This window comes from Equus przewalskii, chromosome 11, assembly GCF_037783145.1.
Source record: "Equus przewalskii isolate Varuska chromosome 11, EquPr2, whole genome shotgun sequence".
NCBI lineage: Eukaryota > Metazoa > Chordata > Mammalia > Perissodactyla > Equidae > Equus > Equus przewalskii.
In genome coordinates, this window is record NC_091841.1 from 7,915,334 (window position 1) to 7,939,010 (window position 23,677).

Sequence of the window (23,677 nt, forward strand, 5' to 3'; positions counted from 1 at the left end):
GAGTACAATGAGGCCCATGACTCGAGTGAGGCAATCAAGGACCTAGGATGCAAATTACAAGGAAGCACTCACTCTCAGGAGCTGACTCAGTGCTTATACCATTCTGAGAAAGAGTGCCTCCTTAAATTTTGTTCTCCAGCCGCCTTGTTTGTGTCACCACAATGCAGGCCCTAGGTACAATTTCCTAGATATTTACAGACAAGGTGATTTCTGTCAGATAGGGGAGTTCTCAAAAGAAGGACGTTTCTGTGAGCTGTTAGCAGCCAATATTTCAACAGCTGGGAGATGACCATATCAGTTCAGTAAGGGGGATCCGAGTACGGAACCAAGACTATCAACTTCACTCTGCATCTTGCAATGCTCAGAGCCTCTTTTATCTTACATCAAGTTTATTCTATCCAGACATAGACTCTCTTGGATTCTAGTTGGTCACAAAATCTGGGGAAATTTACAAGCAGAGGATCAGTGGGATGAACTCCAGTCCCAGGTACTGACATTGGTCTTGAGGTGGTAACTGACACTCATCATCTTCTAGAGGAAGCCCAGGCTGTCACCATGCACAGCCTCCATTGCTGTCACCATGACTTTTTCCTTCATTAGTTTATTGTGCATTCACAGAGTGACTGAGGACAGAGACTGGCTAACATCTACTGACCACGTCATCCTACACACTCAGCTTTTAAAAATAAAAAACTCTTCTGCAACAGATACTCTGTGGTAAGCATTAATGTGTGATACAAAGAGTCCCACACTTTGTATCTGCTCCCATAGGTCCATCCAGATGACTCTCCCCAAGACGTCCTTGTCATAGATCTTCCAATCTTGCTCCTGTCAGGCTCCTAACCAAACAGTAACACAATTCATCATTGCACTTGAATTTGTGTAACTCAGGCCACTTCTTTGTCCTTACAAAGTGGATAATGAAGCAAGCCTGCTAAAGCTCTTCCACTCTTCCCACTGAGAGGATTTCCAATCACTGCTATTTTAGAGGGCCACTCAGGAGTAGGGTTGTCCTGTAACCACACTCTTATTTTTGGTTTGCATCAACATATTAGAGCTGACTTCTGCATAAATCAAGCAGAGTTTATTTGTTCATTTGTTCCCTCTTCTATCAGCTGATCACAGGCTGGTCATGGCTTCTCCACGAAGCCACAGTATGAACTAAGAGGGGGTCATCAGTGCAACAATAGTGAGTGACATGGGAGTCAGGGCCACCTCCTCATGTAGCTTACTTGTGACCTCTGAATCTAACTCCAGAAATACTGTAACGTCTTGCAAATGGATTGCTGCTGGGTCCACTAAACCTTAGACTCGGTAGGTCTAACAGCATGTAGTTCATGATGAACACTGCTGGCTGCACACTCACCTGATGCCCCCTGGTCACATAACTTGTTTCTACCAGGGCCCAGTATCATTCTAGTAGCTACTTTTTGAATAGTGTATAGTTACTTTTTTGCAGATGGCATGGCCTTGGTCCAGAACCTCAAGGGTCGGTGCCATAACTCTTCTATTGGGGCTTGCCAGAGACACCACATGGCATCTTTTCTCAGTACAAATACCTCTAGTAACATGAGATAAGCAGAGCCATATGGCTCAAATGGCAAAGCAATGGCCTGGATCTGCAGCAAAGGATTTTCTTGCTCTGAACCTCACTCAAAATAAGTAGCCTTCGACATCATCCCAAAGATGGATGAAATCAGTATTCACAGTTGCAGAATTTGCTACTTCTAACACCCAAAGAATCCTGGTCATCAGCTCAGACTGCCCTCCAGCTTCAGGAGATTATCTCTTTAAAAGTTGCCAAGGAGGCTTTTTGAATTTCACACTTTGTTTCATGTTGGTGTTTAATAGATGCAAAGTTGTAATTTTCCCTCTTCAATGCATCAGTGGTACTTTGTACCACCACCCAATTCCACAAGCGCCCTAATTATTACTCCAATAAAATCTCAGAGATTTCACAAGCCAATGGATCCCCTTCCATTTGTATCCCAGTTCATCCCAGGTAAAAATCTGAGCAATTTTTCTGCTTCAGCACCATGCCACGGCTCATCAGTATACTACCTACCACCAGTGATGAGGTCCTCATTGTCATTCAGCCAGCGAATGATCGAACTCCAGAATCCCATGCTTTAAAGTCAGATTTCTAGGAGCACTCCTGGTCTTATGTCAGATTCCCTAGAAGCAGAGTCTGAGATGGGAGTTTTGTGTAAGTGATTTATTGAGAGAATGTTCTCAAAAGAAAATTGTAAGAAATATAAGAAATCAGGATACAGCAGGGACAGAAACTAAGCAAAGATGTAATTTTGCTGAAATCTACTATTAGACTGGTTACTTAGAGAGCTCTAGAACATATCTGGACCTACAAAATTGTTCCATTTTGAGGCAAGGTGGTCAGACTTTTGAACCTCCTTATTTGTGACGCATTGGCTGTGGACTACCCCAGGAACTAAGCATAATCTTCCAAACATTTCAATGTAAAGAGGCTCATGTCAGCTAAGAAAAATTCTTAGGAGATGGACGTAGGTGTGAGTCTTTACCAGTCAACATTTTCAGTAACTGGGGTATGGCAGTACCAATAAAGGGTATTGGATGGGCCACCAAAAGAGTCTGCTGCAGAAAACATGAGTTCCAAGATATCCACTACCATACTCAACCCACGAGTCAAGTAATCAGCTACCTTGCTGGCTATCTGCCTAGACTGTCACATGTCACCTTCACCATACTTTCCAAACACCATCACTGACTGTGTTGTTGGGTACTGCCTGATATCGACCATCTTCAGCACCTGCCACAATCAGAGAACACATCTCATCAGCCAGCATGGTACACAAGTATGAGTCATGGGAGGTAACTAGAAAGTAATTTTATTTCATAGCTCTCCTCCTTTTAAATGTGATAAGTAGGGAGATCTTTTCAATTGCTTCTAAGTACAAACTCACGTGGACCCCATGAGTTTTCTCATCCTTCTTAGGTAGACTAGAAATTATAATATCCAACCCATCACTCAAAATTACAAACTTGCTGTAAAGTTCAAGACTCTGCCCTTCCTTTTTTGGCTCCCTAAATTTGGAGAATGGAAGTGTGTTTGGTTTCTCTTCCCAGGTTGGTGCTGAGGAGGTAAGAGAGGTAAGAAGGTAAGGCAGGAACATTCTTTCTTGGCTGGCGCTCTTGTGGGTTTCTTTGTACTCTCTGGGCTCAGTGTATACAAGAGCTGACTCTCTCTGGGAATCAGTTTCAAGATTTTTTCAAAAGATGCTATTCACTGCTGAAATGTTCTTATCTGCAATTTTCCAGATCTTGACAAATGAATCTCATTTCAGCTGATCACTTACTCCTTTGTCAGTCCTTAGGAATGTGGTGGTAATGTCAGTTCCTGTTGCCTGAAGTAGGTTCAGCCCTCTGTGCAGCTCCAACGTGAATCGAATTGAAGCTCTCTCTCCTGCATCCGTTTGATGGGAAAAACTCACTCATTCGTTTCCCCAAGCCCCAGGAATGTAGGATGTTCCCTATACTACAGTAATACTCCTTTTCTCCACCCTAAAGCAGGTGGCTGATCTGGCCCTTGCCCTTTAGATTTCTCAAACAGTTTTTAGAAACAAGCCACTGTGTCCTCCAAACCGAAGAGGATACCTATTAAGTCTGACTATTGAGGCAAGTCATTAGGTTTGAGTTACAAGGCAGGAACCTCCCCCGCCTCACTTGGGGTGAGTGATGGGGTTCACAGCACACCAAAAGCTTTCTCCAGAATTCCTCTTTACAAAGCTTCTCTCAGTTTTCCCTTTTTCTGACTTGTTCTGTAAACTCCAATGTGGGTAAGGGGTCCAAGAGTTTTACAATCAGCTTTTTGGCTAAATCTTTTAAAAGTGCATCTGTATCTTGCACTTTGAATATAGCATCCCTGTATCTCAGCACTTCTCTAACACTTCACTTTAACACATGTTGTCAGATTCTGGTTTTAGTTCCAGGTCTGACCTCTTCAGCTCTCTCTCAAAATTGAGATTCTAAAATCATGCCCTTTCCCCAGTTTTCTACAGGACTTTTCCAGCCAATCATTTCACCTCGTTTAAGATTAATCCTAATTAGACTTAGTAAATAACAGTTATGTTCATAAGATAATGCATTTGCCCACAGTTGGCGCCAGAGTGATCTAAGATGAGTTCCAGGCTCCGTCATTTATTGGTTGTGTGATCTTAGGTAAGTTACTTAGCCTCACGGACCCTCACCTGTAAAATATGTGCCTTGGAGAATTATTGTGATGATCCAATGATATAATAGTTATAAAGTGCCAGGTACATCGTAAAGGCTCAACAAATATTAGGGTCTCTTACCTTTACCCACAATTTTCCATCAGGTTTTTAATTAAGAGTTTTGCCATAGAGTCAAATCCACTCAAATCCCAGCATCTTTTTCCTTGCCTTCTCCCACACAGCAGTTGGAATTCAGCATCCTATTTTGGGGAGTAATGACACCACGATGGGGGAGTAGAAGCCCCAGCTTTCAAACCCCCACAAAAATCAACCATTTGACAGCTATCCAAGAAGAAAACTAGCTCTGGGAGAGTTCAGGAGTCCATTTAAGAAACTTCAGCAACACAAAGGAACAAAAAAACCTGAGAATAACTGCACAAGAAGGGAAGGAAGCACCGCTGCGTTTTACCTGCGTCATCCCCTCCCCCAGGTCGGTGCTGCTGAGCAGCCAAGAGAGAACTCCCCAGCTAGAAAGAGTTCCCCTCGCCAGACAAAGGAGAGGGGGAGAGGGACCAGCTTCCTCAGCCTTTTAGGGCACTGCCCGGGGACCCACATTTGTTTCATCCCACACAGAGACCAGCAAAACTGAGATGTACAGAGATGGCTACGAATAAGGAAGAAGGGCAGGGGCAACGAATACCAGGCACGCAGTGGGAATAATCGTAGTTCCCAGTGACTTACCAAGAAAAGAAGAGAGAAGACTCAAATAAATAAAATTAGAAATGAAAGAGGAGATATTATAACTGATACCAAAGAGATACAATGGTTCATAAGAGACTGCTATGGACAATTATAACCAAAGCACTTGAATAACCCAGAAGAAATTAATAAATTCCTAGAAACATACAACCTACCAAGACTGAATCATGAAAAAATAGAAAATCTGAAGAGAATAAAAGTGAGTAAGGAGATTCAATCAGTAATCAACCCTCCCAACAAAGAAAAGCCCAGAACCATATGGCTTCACTCATAAATGACACCAAAAATTTAAAGAAGAATTACTGCCAATCCTTAAACTCTTCCAAAACATCAAAGAGGAGAAGGGAACCCCTAAAGTTATTTATGAGGCCAGCATTATCCTGACAGCAAAGCCAGACGAGGACAGCACAAGAGAAGAAAACTACAGGCCAGTATCCCTGATGAACATAAATGCAAAAATCCTCAACAAAATAGTAGCAAGCCAAATTCAACAGCACATTAAAAGGTTTCCCCATGATCAAGTGCTATTTTGCCAAAGCAGTCTTTTGAAAGAACAAAGCTGGAGACGTCACACCTCCTGATTTCAAACTATATTACAAGGCTATAGTAATGAAAACAGTAAGGTACTGGCATAAAAACAAGTATTCAGACCAATGGCACAGAATCTAGCACTCAAAAATAAACCCACACATATATGGGCAACTAATTTTTTTTTAATGATTGGCTAACAACTGTTGCCAATCTTCTTTTTTTTTTCTGCTTTTACTCCCCAACTCCCCCAAGTATATAGTTGTATATTTTAGTTGTGGGTCCTTCTAGTTGTGGTATGTGGGATGCCACCTCAACGTGGCCTAATGAGCAGTGCCATATCCACGCCCAGAATCCGAACCCGCGAAACCCTGGGCCGCCGAAGTGGAATGCGCCAACTTAACCACTCAGCCACGGGGCTGGCCCCTGGGCAACTAATTTTTAACAAAGGAGCCAAGAATACTCAAGGGGAAAGGATCGTCCCTTCAATAAATGATGTTGGGAAAACTGGATATTCACATGCAAAAGAATGAAATTGAACACATATCTTACACCAGTCACAAAAATTAAATAGAAACAGATTGAAGGATAAACGTAAGACCCCAAACTTTATAACTCCTAGAAGAAAACACAGGGTAAAGCTCCTTGACTTCAGTCTCAGCAAGGATTTTTTGGATATGACACCAAAGGTAAAAGTAACAAGACCAAAAATAAATAAGTAGGACTACATGAAATTTAAAAGCTTCTACACTGCAAAAAAACAATAGTCAACAAAATGAACAGGCAACCTATGGAATGGGAGAAAACATTTGTAAACCATATATCTGATATGAGGTTAATATTCAAAACACATAAGGAACTCATACAATTCAATAATAAAAAAAAAACCTCATAAATAATCTAATTTACAAAATGGGCAAACAATCTGAATAGATATTTTTCCAAAGAAGTCATACAAATAGCCAAGAAGTACATGAAAAGATGCTCAACATCACTAATTATCAGGAAAATACAAATCAAAACCACAATGAGATATCACCTCACACCTGTTAGAATGGCTATTATCAAAAAGGCAAGAGATAAATGCTGGTGAGGATGTGGAGAAAGGGTATCCTAGGGCACTGTTAGTGGGAATGTAAATTGGCGTAGCCACTATGGAAAACGTTAAAGAGCTTCCAAAATAAATTAAAAATAGAACTACCATATGATACAACAATCTCACTTCTGGAGATTTATCCAAAGAAAATGAAATCACCAACTCAATGAGATATCTGCATTCCTGTGTTCATTGCAGCACTATTCACAATAGCCAAGACATGGAAACAACCTAAGTGCCCATCAACAGATGAATGTAAAGAAAATGTGGTACATCTACAAGGGAAAATTATTCAGCCATGAGAAAGTAGGAAATTCTGCTATTTGTGACAACATGGATGGACCCTGAGGGCATTAGGCTAAGTGAAATAATTCAGACAGAGAAAGACAAATATCATATAATCTCATATGTGGAATGTAAACAAGCTGAACTCATAGAAGCAGAGAGTAAAACAGTGATTTCCAGGAGCCGATGGGTGGGGGAAATGAGGAGATGTTAGTCAAAGGGCACAAACTTCTAGTTATAAGAGAAATGAATAGGTTCTGTGGATCTAAGATACAAGATGGTGATTATAGTTAACAGTATTATATTGTACACTTGAAAGTGCTATGAGAGTAGATCTTAAATATTCTCCCCATAACAACAACAAAAAAGGTAATTATGTGAACTGAAGGATGTGTTAACTAAACTTATTGTTGTAAACATTTCACAATACCTATGTGTACCAAATCATCACATTGTGTACCTTAAACTCACACAATATTATATGTCAATTATATCTCAATAAAGCTGGAAGAAAAAAAACTATCCTGTTTTCAAGGAGAGAATGATATCCCTAGGATTTGAAACTATCTGCAAAAACCTCTGAATCCAGGGTGAATGAATGACTCAGGGTTACTGAAACAGGACCAGCTATGCATAAATTGCAGGGCCTACTATGAACTGAAAACATGGGGTCCTTTTTTCAATTATCATTAAGAATTATAAGATATCAACAGCAGAGTATTAAACCAAGCACAGGGCCCTTCTTTTGTCTGAACTCTATGATTGGACCCTGGCCTCTTGTTTCCACTCTCTGCTGTATTAGCAAAAGTTACCCAGACAAATAAACTTGTTCCAGCTTCAACTTAATTGAAGCTGATCAGACAAAACCTTAATGAGCGAGATAATGATCCTCCCCTCCCCTCTTTTGCAGAGAGAGGGAGTTTTACATAGTTACCTGCTAAGCCCTATTCAGCTGACAGGCAGTGTCAGGAGACAAATTCTTTGCAAACCTTGCTTCTGTTTAAATGTCTCTATCAATTCCAGGCAGCTTAAAGCTAGAGCAACTTGAGGTCTTTGTTGTTAAAAAAAGAAAAAACAAAGAGAGAGAGAGAGAAGGAAGGAGAATAAGGGGAGGAGAAGGTAGACAGTTGTAAGCCCCTCCCAAACACAAGCTGGGGTCCCTGAAAGGTTCATGTCCTAAGTGCATGAGAGGAAATCTCTGACTTTCATCAGCTGCGTTTGAAAACATGAGAGACTTCTAGATCCTTCCAACTTCACCTCCACTCACAGATGATGTGACATCAATTAATGAAGATTCATAGTTTGCTTTCTCTAAGAAAACGCAAGTAAGTGACAAACACTGAGACTCCATGCTTTCAACCTGTACTTAGATTTGAGCAGTTTTATTAAAAGTATAATCTATTAAATATTTTAGACCACAATCCTGTAATAGAAAAAAGCAGGTAACTATTTTGTATTTCCAAGCTAGACGAGATCTTTGAGGTCCTCTAGTGTGAGGTTAATCTTTTGGGGGTCATGAATCACACACACATTATTTTGCAGAGTCTCCAAAAGTTTTATAGAGTCTACGGAAACCCTTTAGTCCCAAATATCCTTACAGGGCAGGAGCTACAAACTTAGAATCCCCTTATATAGCGTAACCTCCCTAAATTTTCTCGTATAAAGATAGAGATAATGGTACACCATGGATGAGCCTTGAGGACACGATGCTAAGTGAAATAAGCTAGTCACAGAAAGACAAATGCTGCAAGATTTCACTTATATGAGGTGTCTAAACTGGTCAAATGCATAGAATTAAGGAGTGGAATGATGGTTGCCAGGGACCTGGGGGAGTGGGAAATGGGGAGTTATTAATCAACGGGTGTAAAGTTTGAGTTAAGCAAGACGAATAAGCTCTAGAGATCTGCTGTGCAACACTGTAACTATAGTCAACAACAATGTATTGTACACTTAAAAATTTGTTAATAGGTAGACCGCATGTTGTGTTCTTTCCACAATAAAATAAAATTAAAATAATAACAATAACGATACCTGCTTTACAAGATCCTTGTGAGCACTGAATGAGATAACCTAAGAAAGTGCTTAAAATCTGTGTGATGGGGCTCCCTCATCTTATCTCAGATCTTCATGTTACACTGGATGGTGGGCGTGGTGCGCACTGCGAGATCTCCCTTCAGGACTCATTCCCTAGCTGCTCAGAGTGTTGGCAGCTGACAGCAATTAGGGGAGTCTCTCATCTGAAGAGAGGCATCCTCCCCTAAACCAAGCATCCTCCCTGGGGACAGCCTCAGTCCAACGAGTGGCAGATGTGAACATATAAAGGCCTGGCCCCATTGCCTTCTTTCAGTGCATCTCTAAGGAAAAATCCCAGCATCAAAGCTTCTGCAGAATTGGCTGAGGCCTTTGTTGAGAATGGAGTACAACTCAACTCTGCTTGATCCTGCTTCCTTCATGCCCCACAAGGGCTTCTCTAATAAACTTCCTGAATGCAAGTCTCCAGATTAGAGTTTGCACTGGAAAACCTGGACTCTATTACCTCCAGAGGCACACAAAGCCAAGATATGTAAGTCCACGACCAACAGATGAATTCCTAAGCAAATGGTTAGAGAACCACAGTGCGGAAAAATGGCAAGTAAATGCAGGTTCATGTGAGACCTTGGGTCCAGCAGATAGTAAAGACTAGATGTAACGACTGTCTTTCAAAGATAAGATTTCAACCCTTGAGAGAAAAATGAAGTGATAGGCTCAACCATGAATGAGCTTAGATTCCTAGGCAAGTCCCCGACTCAGGTGTAGGAGGACAAGAAAAAGAAAGAGAACACACTGCTACATCATGAGGCAGCTTGCCTCATGCAGAGGCTGATTGTTGGGAATGGGAGCAAGTCAGAATGGAGTAAGCAAACGGCTGAAGAAGCTGAGCCCCAGAGCTCTGAATCTACCATCTATCCTGCTGGGAGAGTCCATCGAGTTTAGCAAAGCCTGCAAGTAAGAGCTCCATAGCAGGGACTGGGGAAGCTTGGGGACAAGAAGATGAGTTGATGATGAAACTCAGAGACTAAAGAATTTGTGGCAGCAACTGGGTTTTAAACCTCAAGAAGACCTGACATTTGTGAGGATTGATGTCCCTAAGATGTAAAGTTATGTGGTTCCTCTCCGTGCATACTCCCTCCTCTGCTCAAACTAGATTTTACCAAACACCTTGTCATTCCACTGCTCTTTCCTCTGACCAGATCCAAAATTATCATAATTTTGTTATTAGTGTGAAGTCTTCCTATTCTGAAACTCCTTTTCTATGGCTCTTTGATGTAACTTAATAAATACATAATACCCTATTAACTCAATAAAACTTAAATATAAATATCAATGGGATTAACAGAGCCTTAGGAGATGGTATCAATGGCATACTTACCCCACTCACCTCTTAAATGAAAATTCTGAACAAATCCTTGTTTAGAAATAAAAACTTCCTCCTCTGAACTTCACCCATTTGGAGATGTTCGTACTAAGAGGTCTTTTCCTAGGTTCTCTTTGTGAGCAGCTATCAGCATCCTGTGACATTAATTTTTCCATCTTAGAACTTGGAAATTTCCCCAATGGTTAGCATCAAAAACCTGAGAACAAAAAGCAGATGCCACAAATCAACCAGAAGAAAGGTAAATACCAAGTATTCTATGATGACAGGTACTAGAGTTTTCCATCACTGACTCTATTTAATAAAGAAATATAGATGTCTGAAGAACATAAGACAGATATTAAACTTTGAATCCAGGCCACTGCTTTATAAGATTCCAAATAGCTTACCAATTCCAAATGAATCTACCCATAATATATTATGATGACTCCTTAAGACAGACAACTAAAGGCAGAGATATTATTTCCAGGAAGCTGTTATTTTGTTAAGGTTACTCAAAAGCAGTATAGGTCCTTGAAAATCATACATTTCTCTCTTGGTCATCTCCACTTTGATCATTAGTGCACACTAAATTTATATTAATTTATTATCATTTTATAAGTAGCAGATCCTGCTCTGGGATTTGGATAAGGATTTGAAACTTCCAGAAGGAAAATTTAGTGGCTACTTTGAATTTCTAAGGTTCAACCAGTTTTTAAATATCACATTCTATTGTCAGATAATATATTCGGAGTTTGGGTTTGATGGTTATCTCGCCTGCTTAGGAAGAGAGAGGAGGGCATTCAGGAGGATATTTATTCCTCAATCCTCTGGCTTCCATGAAAATTACTCTTCCTAAATGCTCTTGGCTTCTTTTCCCATACCCTTACTACTTCCTTAAAGATAGAGAGAGACATGCTGGGCAGGATTTCCATAGGAGGAATTCAATATCAGAAAGGTCAACGTTGCCTCAGATCTAAACCTCGTTCTTCAATATTAGCTTTATTTATAATAACATTGACAGTGGTCTCCGTTTGCCTAATCTTTTGTCTTCTCTCTCACTTGGCTCAAAAGTCAGGTGGGAAAGAAAAGTACTGTTTATCCAGCCCTTGGAAACTCTACCATTAAACACTGGATTTTGGCTCTAGGTAGGTGGCGACGTGAGGGAAAGTGTTAAATCGTTTAGAACTATAGCCAAAGAGTGACATCTCAACACAGTCCATGTAAGGTATTTCAAAACAATCAAACAAAAAGCCCTAGACTAAGATCCGGAAAACTGGGTTCTAATTTCAGTGTTGCCTTGGTCAACTCTGCCTCTACTCAGAGTGAATGAGAACAAGTGAGGTAAAATTTATCATCTCTGAACTAGATGATTTCCATGTGTTTGCTGAGCTTCAGTGTTCCATGGTCCCAAGGCTAGCTGCCATTTGGCGTGTGTACTGATTTTGACAATGCTGAAATCTCCTTTCATCCTTTTTCTATTAGTCCTCAAAACCTAGATAAGACAAGCTGCCCCACCCAGGGACCCCTTGCCCATCACTGAGAAGGACGTCCAGCCTTGGGTTGGTAAGTTCTGTCCTTCATCTAATTCCATCCTCATTCACGCTCTGCAGTGCTGACAAAAACCTCTCAGTCTGAGACATGAGAAGGAATGCAACCTTCCGTAATGGAGTTGGGCCTGGGCATTCCTTTGATTTGAAAGCTGTCATACCATGGAAGTCTCAATAAGTAAAATTTCAAAATATTTCCAAAAATATTCTCAGTGTTTCCTGGGAAAGCATGTCATAGCTGTGAAACCAAGAAGAGAGATGCATTTGGAAATGCCCAGCTATATCTCAAACACAGCTCAGGTTCTGAAGTCTTTTTCCAGCTACTTAGTGTTCTCTAGTGAATGTGATGGCTCAGAAAGCAAGAAAAGTGATAAAGGGAGGAAGAGAAAGAGGGAAAGAAAGAAAGAGAGAACGAAAGAATGAAAAAGTGAAAAAAAGGAAGGAAGAAAGGAAGGACGGAAAGATGGAAGGAAGGAAGACAACACTTACACTATAGGGTGTCAAGCATTAAGCTGGGCACATTCACATACCTTACTTCATTTAATTAAGACTTAGCCCAGAACGTAGCATCAGAATGTCCAGCACCATATTTTATATATAGTATCTAATATTTCAAATGGTCCATTAACACTCCACCAGCTGCTTGATTCCTGATTTTCTATCTGAAATGATGCCTCCTAGAGCAGAGGCTGGTACTTCCTCTAAGAGAAGACCCATGCATTCTTAGCAGTTAAATTTGGTTTTACGGTTTCATTGAGTTCTCTTTCAAGTGTTCAGCCAGCCTTCTCAGTTAGTTGGAGCAAAACTGAACCAGATTGGTAACAAAGACTCATTGTTCTACGGTCCCAGAACCAACTTCTAATGGCCTCATGACTTTCATGTAATTCGTATCTGACAGAGGTAGAGAGAGGAATGGAGGAGAATGGGAAAGGGAGGGAGAGGCAGCACTGCAGATGACCTTGGAGCAGTGTGAATAATGTCCAATGTTCAGCAGTTATAGGCTATCAGACACTAATATACTCTCTGGGCCGAACCGAATAGGCCCATTACTCTCAACCGCAATTCACCATCTGTGAAGTGAGCTGGTGGCTTCAGACAAGACTACAAATTGCACCTGATACCAAAAAATGACAGGGAGGGGATTATGATGTAAAACCAAGGGAAGAGCAGACAGAGACCTAGACTGACCAAAGGCCATACAAGGATAAGAAGAAATAAACCTTAGCCTTCAGAAGAGCCCCCAAATGACCCCAATCTTTCACAAGATTGAATTCCTGGATACTAACAGACTCCATGGAAGTTCCCAGGATCAAAGGCTTGGTGTCATTAGGAGAGATGTGCACAGCTGGAGCCAACAAAACCCTCCTACTATCAGGCAGCCCCTTTCAGTCTGTTGTCACAATTCATTAGCTCCCTCTGACATTCATTTGACATCATTTCAGGAAAGAGATTTAACCACAACCCAGAGAAAAGAAAGTGACTTTGAAAAAAATGATGGCTTCAGATACAGAGCAGTTAATCAATTTTGAATAATGACGTTGAGGATGATAATATGACAAACCATGATGCTGACCAACAGCATGTTTTCCTTTCCATTATAAGCAAGACTACTTTGCAGATGTGGCTTTAAATTTGCATGTGAAATTATATTTTGATCCTGACTCCACCACTTAGGAGCCGTTATGGGCTGAATTGTGTCCCCCCTAAAATTCATATGTTGAAGTTCTAACCTCCAGTGTGACTGTGTTTAGAGACAGGGCCTTTCAGGAGGTATTTAAAGTTAAATGAGTTCATAAGAGTGGGGCTCTAATCTGGCAGGACTTGTGTCATTATAAGAAAAGGAAAGTGCACTACAGTTCTTTCTCTCCCTGCATGCACACAGAAGAAAGGCCATGTGAGGACACAGAGAGATGATGACCATCTGCCAACCTGGAAGGGAGGCCTCTCCAGAACTCAACCCTTCTGGCACATTAATATTGGACTTCCAGCCTCCAGAACTGTAAGAAAATAAATGTCTGTTATTTACAACACTCAATCTCTAGTATCTTGTCATGGCAGCCTGCAAACTGGAGACAGGCGCAATGTCAGCTTAGGCAAGGTATGATACCTTGCATAGTTTGGGGGCATATTCCGTATTTGTTGAATATTGAGAGCTAAGCATGGCAGCTGGTGTATCATCAGTATCTGGTATCACTCAGTACCTTCCCAATGACATTTGAAATAAAGGGACTGCATTGAGGATGCATAAGCCCTCATCTTCTGGCTAAACTGAAGTCACAAGGTACCAGGAATCTACTGAAGCTGGGTTCTCCTGGGACGCAGCAGAGGCCTTTTAAGTCTAACTTAAGCGGGAAAAGCAATCCTCATTCATTGATCACCTTCTATGCAGCAGATACTATAATAAGACCCTCATGCTCATTGTCTTATTCTTACAACTCTGTGAAGGAGATCATTGCTGCTCAGAAGAGTTAAGGGGCTTGCCTAGGAACACAGAAGAATCAAGCAGTAGATATGGGAGCCCAGATTTCACAGACTGCAGAGTCATATAGTATGATCTGCGTGGCCCCTCCAAGGTAAACGTAAGTGCAGAGGATGCTCAGCCTGGCACATGGAGCCAGCTCACCTGAAACACACAGGGCTAGCAACCAAAGAAAGCAGTCTGATCAAACAAAGTATCATCAGTCAACTACCACGGAGAACTTAAAACCATCTCTCCTAGGAATACCCAATGACATGAAAAAAGCAGGATAAATAAGTGATAAACAGCATATACAACCTTTAAAAAGCATGATTCCACTTGTACATATGTATTATGTATGTATGTATATAGATATATATTCCTTAAATCTGTCTGACATTCATTTGACATTATTTTAGGGCAAAGATACATCCCAGGGTGTGCATTTAGATAAGTATATATTCATGCATATGAAAGATAGAAAGGAGAGATACGAAAATGGTTATTGCATAGGAAAATTTTATTCCTCTTCATACTTTGTGTTTTCTATAATTTTAAATTATTATGTATTATCTTTTCTCTTCACTGAAACTCATACATTAATCAGATTTCTTCAGTTTTAACCTAAATGTCTTTTTTTCTGTTCTAGGATCCCATCTAGGATATCACTATACATTCAGTGGTCGTGTGTCCTTAGGCTGCTCTTGGCTGTGACAGTTTCTCAGACTTCCCTTGTTTTTGGTGAGTATTGCTCAAGCATTTGGTAGAATGTCTCTCAATGGAGATTTGTCTGACGCTTTCTCTTGATTAGACTGAGGTTATGTGTTTGGCAGAGGAAGACCACTGGAGAAAAGCAGCATTTTCATCACATCATATTAACAGCACGTACCATCAACATAACTTATCGCTGTTGATTTAGAGGTAGTGTTTGTCAGATTTCTCCACTATAAAGTTACTCTTTCAACCCCCTTCCCTTGCAGTGCTCCTTGGAAGGAAGTCGCTATGAGCAGCCTGTACGTACTGAGTGGGAAGTTATGTTCCACTTCCTTGAGGGCAGAATATCTACATAAACTATTTGGAATTCTGCATGAGAAATTTGTCTCTTTCCCACCATTGATTCATTTATTTAATCATTGATCTATATCAGGATGCATTCACGGATACTTACTTCATACTTTGGGATGTAACCCAATACTACTTTATTTTGTTGCTGAAACTGGTCCAGCTTTGGCCATTGGAAGCTCTTTGGTTGGTTCTCATGTCCCCTTGACATATTGCGCCATTGTGGATATTTTGTTTTCTATTTTAGAGCAGTTCTTTACTTTCTGGTACTAAAGACGCTCCAGGCTCATCTTATATATTTCCTACCTTTAGTCCTAGAATCAGCCATTTTATCCACCATAACAGTCTGTCTTTTAATTGGAATATTCAGGCCATTCATATTAAAATGATTATTGATGTCAGTTAAACATCCGCCATGTTCGTAGTTGTTTTCTGTTTATTATATTTGTTCTTTCTTTCCCCTGGCTCTCTCATTTTGCCTTCTCTGATTTTAATAAGTCACTTTATATGATCCATTTTATCTCTTCTCTTGGCATATCACTTACGCTTCTCTCTTAAAATATACGTTTTTAACTATTCTAATTCCATTTTAAAATAACAGTGTACATACACTGTATCATGTAGTGCAGTACCTTAAAACAGAGTATTTCTAATTTTTCCTGTCATTTCTTTTGACATGGCTGTCATTTACTTAACTTCTCCGTATTCTATAATCACCCAATTCATAGTTACTAAGATTACTTTAAACAGTTATCTTTTAGATCAATTAAGACTAATAAAAATAAAATATTTTATTTTACCCCAATTTGTTACTTCTCTGATACTCTTCTTTTCTTTAAGTAGATCCATGTTTCTGGGCCATATAATTTTCCTTCCCCTTGAAGAGTATTAATTAATATTTCTTGCAGGGCAGTTCTGCTGCTGATGAATTCTCTCTGCTCTCATCTTTCTGTGAAAGTCTTGTTTCTCCTTAAGTTTCAAAGGATTGTTTCACTAGATACAGAATTCTAGTTTGGGTGGGTTTTAATTCCAACACTTTAAATAGTTCATTGCCCTCTGTTCTTGCTTGCATGTTTTCTGATGAGAAGTCCACTAAAATTCTTATTCTTGTTTCTCTATAGGTAAGGTACTGTCTTTTCCTCCAGCTTCTTTCAAGATTTTGGTTTTCTGAAGTTTGAATATAACATTTTAGGTGTTGTTTTGTTTTCTTTTGATATTCTGCTTAGTGTTCTCTGAGCTTCCTATATCTGTGCTTTGGTAGTTTTGAAATCTTTGTAGCCATTATTCAAATATTTCTCTTGTTTCACTCTCTCTCTCTTCTCCTTTTGGCATATACATCTTTTGAAATTGTCCTACAGGTCTTGGATGCTTTGTTCTGTTATTTTTTTCTTTTTTATTCTTTATATTAAGTTTTTAAAGTGTCTATTGACCTATCTTCAAGATCACTAATTATTTCCTCAGCTATGTCTAGTCTAATCATGAGCTGTTAACGGCTTTCATTTCTGTTACAATTTTTTATTTCTAGCATTTCCTTTTGATTATTTCTTAAAATTTCCATTTCTTTATGTACATTACCCATCTACTCTTGCATGCTATCTACTTTTTCCATTATAGCCCTTAACATATTCATTACAGTTATTGTAAATCCCTGCCTAATAATTCCAACATCTATGTCTTATCTGAGTCTGGTCCTAATACGTACTTTGTTTCTTCAGACTGTTTTTTTCTTGCTTTATGATTTTTCGCTGAACATTGGTGGTGTTATATTGGATAACAGGAAATTAGGTAAGTATGCTTTTAGTGTGAAGATTTATATAACTCTGACTAGGAGTTGGGTTGGGTTTAATGTTTTCTGAAGGTATAAGTGCCAGAGGTATCAAATTCCTCAAATCTCCTTGTTTTTGTGTCTCCTCCTGAGTTTGGGTTTTCCTAAGTACTCCCCCTGGGAGAGTTCATGTCTTGCAGTTCTTTAAGCTGGACTCCACTGTTACATACAGATCCCTGTTGATGTAGTGGTAAGATGTTGGAGAGGAAAGGCATTCTATAATCTTATGATTAAATCTTAGTCCTTAGTGGCCTGTATTCCTGGGTTGTGATCTTCACAAGTGTTGATCCAGTGGCACAGCTTCCCCACTCCACCATTACCTCAGGTGAGACAAGAAGGTTAGAGAGTGATAAAGTGGGAGGAATGCCCTTTCCCCAGCTGGAATGAGACTCTTGTAAAGTCCTTTTTTCTGGAGAGTAGTCCTTTCTCACACTGAACATATTTCACAATGACTATCCCTTCCTCTGCTAGAGTCATGAGGACATCTTTCTCAGATCTTATGGTGAGAACCTGGCAGGGTTCCTGGAGGTAAAACCCACAGAAGTGTGAGACCCCCACCACAACTGCCTCCCAGGAGCATCTCACTTCATACTAGACTATGCTCAGCCTCCAGCAACTTATCAAAATTATCATTGACATGTTCCTACCAGCTATGGTTCTAGTGCCATCTGCTCCAGGTAAGTGGCGTTCAGCTGTCACTCTCTGTATTAACCTGTCTCTCAAGATTCCAGGGTGATGGTTTGCCCACTACCTCAGTTCTCTGATGGGTCCAATAAGTGTCATTGATTTTTATGTTTAATTTTTTTCCTGTAAAGACAAGAGTTATGACTTCCAAGCTCTTTATAGGTCAAAGCTGACACCAGGTATCTGTATATTGCTTTTGTAATCAGAAAACCATGCGAAATGAAAGGAAAGAAAAAAATTCACTACAACCATTGGTTTAACAAATCCACTAGGCTTAATCTTACCTACTCCCGGGGGTGAAAAATTAACTGATTTTATTTTTTAAAGTAAATTCCTGTAAGTAGGGGTGCTGTCTTCTATGTCTTAGGTCAGAATCTATGTAAATGCTCAGTGTAGCACCACTGCTAGAGAAGGATGTTCACCTGAAAATAGATTCAACTTATATTTCTCCCGCCTACCAGCTGGGCTGAGCCACTTAACCTTTCAGCCTTCTTATTTGTCAACCTATGGTAATATTTATTCCATAAGGATGTTGTGAGAATCAAATTGCATTATTATCATGCACGTGGAAAGCACTGTATAAACTGCAGACTTCTGTCCCTATACAAGTAACGTATTGGTGAGAAGTCTCTTACATGTATGGATTCCCCCCCCCCCCACCCTCTGACACACACACACACACACACACACACATATCCTGGAGCTGTGACATCTATCTCATCAGAAATGCAAATGCTATTTACCTTTCCAACAAATCATCATCCCAAGATGCTAATCTAGCATCCTTTATAGACTGCTTTCTGGCCTTCCCTTGGATAGAATTTTCTTTCATGAATCTAAAGACAACCATTTGTCAGGTTCCCAACTATCACATCCATAGAAACAACAGCAGGAGAGAGAAAAATTTTAAAAAGATACTGTGTGTACTGAAAATGAGTCACTGGGATGTCCACCTAATCTCACAGCAGGCATGGCACAAAAGCAAAAAGTGATAGACCTGGAGGATTTTGTAACCCACCCTTTCTGGCACATTCCTTAACAGCAGAGAAACCCTTCCTGCCATCTCTCCAAATGTTTCCTTAACGCTGCCAAAGAAATAGTGTTTGGGAGTCTCCAACTCTGATTCCTCACGCACAACAGACTGAGCCTTCCAAATAAACAAGAAGTTCCAAGTTCATTAGGAAGGCATCAATGCATTGATAATTGGGTGAAAAGTTCAGTGGTTCAGAAGCAATTCCACACACAATGCATGTGGTCTCTCCTTTCAGAAATGGACCCCCAGGTTTTTCGTTATGATCCAGTGGCCAAGAAAGGAAATGATGTGAGGAAACAGTTCCCCTACTTCTTTCTGTGTATACCTCTTGTTATACACACACTGTCATTGTTATGATGGAGAGAGAGAGAGAAAGAGAGAGAGGAATTGGAATGGTATTAAGGGGAGGGTCACAACTTTGTAGACAAGGACTGGGTCAACTGGAATGTTGATCATGTGGAAAGGAGAGGTGCTTTGTGTGTGTGTGTGTGTGAGGAAGATTGCCCTGAGCTAACATCTGTTGCCAATCTTCCTCTTTTTGTTTGAAGAAGACTGTCCCTGAGCTAATGTCTGTGCCCATCTTCCTCTACTTTTTGTGTGTGGGATGCCACCACAGCATGGCTCAATGAGCAGCATGTAGCTCTGCTCCTGGGATCCAAAGCCGTGAACCCAGGGCCGCTGAAGTGGAGTGTGCAAACTTAAGCACTATGCCACTGGGCTGGCTCCCGAGAGGTGTTTTTTAGATAACACTCCCAAACTGGCTGCACATTATCTGGAGAGTTTCATTCTAGAGGTTCAGGATTTAGTACACAAATCCCATTATTACACAATCCTAATCCACATCATTCACACACTATTAGTTTCACACACATCAGTCCTGCACCTATGAATCTCATTCTTCTGCACACACAAAAAATCTCAATCCCCAGTGTCTATTTGCTTCATTCTGCTACACATTCATTCCCCAGGGTTTGGAGACAGAAGACTCGCTCCTTTCTCCCCTGTGATTCTCTAATTAATCTGCAATAAATGAAGCCTCCAAGTGTTTTATGGCACTTCAATTTCCCATTTCCCTCTGACATTTGGAGGGAAAATGGAATACACAGCAAGACCTTTGAACAAGAAGTAATAGCCATTAAATTGAAACACGGTGCAAGGTTTTCCTAACCATGAGTTCATAATACGTGCGTTCATGGAAAATGACGTGCTTGTTGCCTGCAGCAAAACCAGATGCTCCCTGTTTTCAGTTGATCAATGCTGCTGCGAGGTAGTAGTTCAATGTCGGAATTCAAGAAAGAGTATTAAAGGGACAGGGTGATAATTCTATCTCCAGAGGTCACTCAATAATGGTGATGAGTTAAAACGCAGTGAGGTTTAGGTTCCGTTCAGTAGAATTTAACATAGAATTATGGAAAAAATAATTATATTTGTAAACCGAGACTTGGAATTGGATCCCAACTTTGCTACTTCCCCGCTATTTGGCCTTAGGCAAGAAGAATAACTATCATATAGCAGAACTGTGACACTTACATAATATAATGTATATAGAGACACTGCCCAGTACCTGCTCAATAGAGGTTGTTTGCTGAAGAAGAATGTGAAATAGACATTGTAATATTGTGTTTAAATATCATGTTTATGTTTGCACATAGAGGTCATATTAGTCTGCTAGGGATCTCATTACAAAATTCCACAGACTGGGAGGCTGAAACAACAGAAACTTATTTTCTTACAGTCTGGAGAGTAGAAGTTCAAGATCAAGGGGCTGGTGGATTTGGTTTCTCCTGAAGCTTCTTTCCTTGACTTGTAGAAAGCTGCCTTCTTGCTGCATCACCTTTCCTTACTGTGCGCACATCCCTGGTGTCTCTCTTCTTATAAAGACACCAGTCTTATTGGTTAGGGCCCCACTCTTATGACCTCACTTAACTTTAACTGCTTCTTTAAAGACGCTATCTCCAAATACAGTCACATTGGGGGTTAGAGCTTCAACATAGGAATTTTGAGGGGCATGATTCAGTCCATAAAAGGGGTTTTATAAATACCACTTGATATAATGATATTACAAATACCATTTTAAAATTTTTTAAAAAAATCTTTATGTACCTTTCTGAGAAATTTACTAGAAAGCATAAAACATCAAATCTAGCTTGTCTCTGAATAACAGTAAACATTTTTTGGCCCCCATCTCTATTTCTGCAAAATAAACTTCATTTTTAGTTTCTAAGACATTTGCATACAGCTTCTCTGATTCTGAAGCACCCTAGAAATAGGCAAGCTGACTAAACATCCTTCTTCTGGAGCTGGGATCCTAATCATTTCCTTTTATTTTTTTTCCTGAGGAAGATTCACCCTGAGCTAACATCTGTTGTCAATCTTCCTCTTTTTGCTTGAGGAAGATTCACCCTGAGCTAGCATCTGTGACAGTCTTCCTCTGTTTTGTATGTGGGTCACCACCACAGCACGGCTACTGTAAGTGTTGTAGGTCTACACCAAGGAACCAAATCCAAGCCACCTGAAGTGGAGCATGCCGAACTTAACCCCTAGACTGCAGGGCTGGCCCCTCATTCCCTTTTATATGTCCTCCCACTAAACTAAGAATTGAAGGACAGAGAAATAATCAGTGATAACTTCAGACACTGGGAAAATGTGGACAAGACTATCAGAACCAGCTTCTGGGTGGTCTGGCAGTTCTTCTAAGTTTCATTCACTACTAAAATTACTCTCTTACACTCCAAAATGAAGACAATAATTCTGATCCCTAGAGAACAGATGTACAATATAGAACTGTTCTTGCATAAATTAATAAATGTTTTATATATATATATATATATATATATATATATATATATATATTTAGCCCAGTTAACTCAATTCTCTCCCTTATCTAGTCAATTGCATGTACAACTGCTGAAGTAAGCATTCTCCATTACCATTTTGGTCATTCCATTCCCTTTAACAAAAATATCAAGAACCTATTAGGGTTCCGTCTTACTTTTCCTACTAAATGTTTTTCTGAGATTTCTCAGGATGGCCTCTGAAATCGTTCCCAAAAGGTTTCCATCCGGGTCACCAGCATCATTTTTTATTCCCTCACTCACACCCCCACGGCCAGGAGAGAGCCGGCCTTCCCTGCACAGCACAGTTCCAGCACAGGCACGCATTAGTCCAGATCCTTGCTTGCTCTTAGAATTCATTTTTCTACCTTTCATTCCTGCATTGCACCCAGGATAGAGTACATACCATGGTACATAAAATGTAAATAAAAGATAAGTAATAAAGAGAGGAAATGCCTCCTAGTCAGGTCTAAGTTTTCCCTGTCCAGGAACTCATCTAAAAACTGATCTACCTAACTGATCACCCTATGACTATGTGGCTCTCATCCTCATAATTTAGTTAGAGCTTGATGACAAGCAGTTATTGAGAAGTTGCTTTAAGGATGTCTTTGCATTAGAAAGCCATTTAATAAGAATGTTGCAAGTAACCCAGAAGGTAAAGCTGGCCTTTGTGTGTAGTACACTCAAATGTTATTTTTAATCAATAAATTAAACTAGTATTTCACTCATTTTCATAGCCCATATTACCATTTATTTCTAAAGATTTAAACAAAGCCAGTGGATAGAGCAATTTATTATTAAACAATATTTTTAAATGCTTATTTTGTGGCAGATATTAAACTTAGGACTGACTATACACATATTATATTCCCACAAAAACCTTTGAAGGAAACCGAGATTAAACCAGTATATTCACTAACCCAAGGCCACAGAGTAAATAAGCCATTGAGTTGGGATCCAAACGCACAGTGTTCTGACTCCAGAGTCCCACATTTATCCCTTTATGTTTTGGTGCCTTTCAAATTAGATTGTTTACTTATTCCTATGCCAAAGAAAGATCTTGCAGGGTGTTTCTCCTTCACATATTCCTCAAGAAATTGATAGGCAGAGATAGATTTACATTCTTTCTCCTTAAACATAGATAACTTTGAAAAAGAAAGAGAATCTTATTTAATGAAGTTAACTAGGTTTGGAGTAAATTGGAGGAGATGCAAAGAGGTCACCTAGGTGAGTCCCCTGCCACCAAATAAAAACATAGCTTTGTGGAAATTAATAAACAGAAACCTCTTTAAAATGGAGTTGGGAGGCCAAATGGAGGACTTCTCACGCCCTACATAGATAGCAGAGCCCAACAGGAAGAAGAAAGACTTCTTCTTCTTGACTGGCAGGAAGCTCAGCCAATGAGAGACTGCCACAACTCAGCCGAGGAAAGGCCTCTATACTTCAAACTCTTCCTTTACAATAGCACTCCCAACTTCCTCTTCCCCTTTATTAAAGAGTTTCTCCTCCCTTTTGCTGCTGGGGACTTGCATGTGATTTGCCATGGTCACAGATGCTAGATTACAATTCTTTGCTGATCGCAAATAAACCCATTTTTGCTGGAGAAATAACTGGCTGTCTGTTTAAGTTCAATACCTTAAACATCCAAAATTAATTTTTTATCATCTTTAGGCATCTTGATTCTGTAACCAGTGTCAGGAGAGCCGCTAAAATACCAATATGCAGGCGTCCATATCCTTTATGTGGGTCAGTGCGTAACTGCTTCAGTGTCTTAGCAATTTTTGCAGAATTCTCTAGCATTCCTTTAATTAAAGGACACCTGTAATTATGTTGAGCTTTTTACTGTTTGCATCTCTTTCTTTAAATCCAGCTAAATATTTTTCAAATCATTAATTACAGATTACTCCAATCTTTACCCTGGTGAGAGGAAAAACCTGCATGTGCGCACTAGAGGAAATGCTTTCAAGAAAATGCAAAGTTTATTC

At 40.0% G+C, this 23,677-nt stretch overlaps 1 long non-coding RNA gene across 1 annotated transcript in view; it reads right to left on the reverse strand.

The window, feature by feature from the left end:
- Positions 1-10,273: 10,273 nt before the first annotated feature.
- Positions 10,274-23,677, reverse strand: part of LOC139074321 (uncharacterized) — a 298,587-nt gene continuing 285,183 nt past the window's right edge. The window contains exon 5 of the long non-coding RNA XR_011523826.1: positions 10,274-10,466. This is a non-coding gene — a long non-coding RNA (uncharacterized lncRNA). The remainder of the gene's footprint in view (positions 10,467-23,677) is intronic.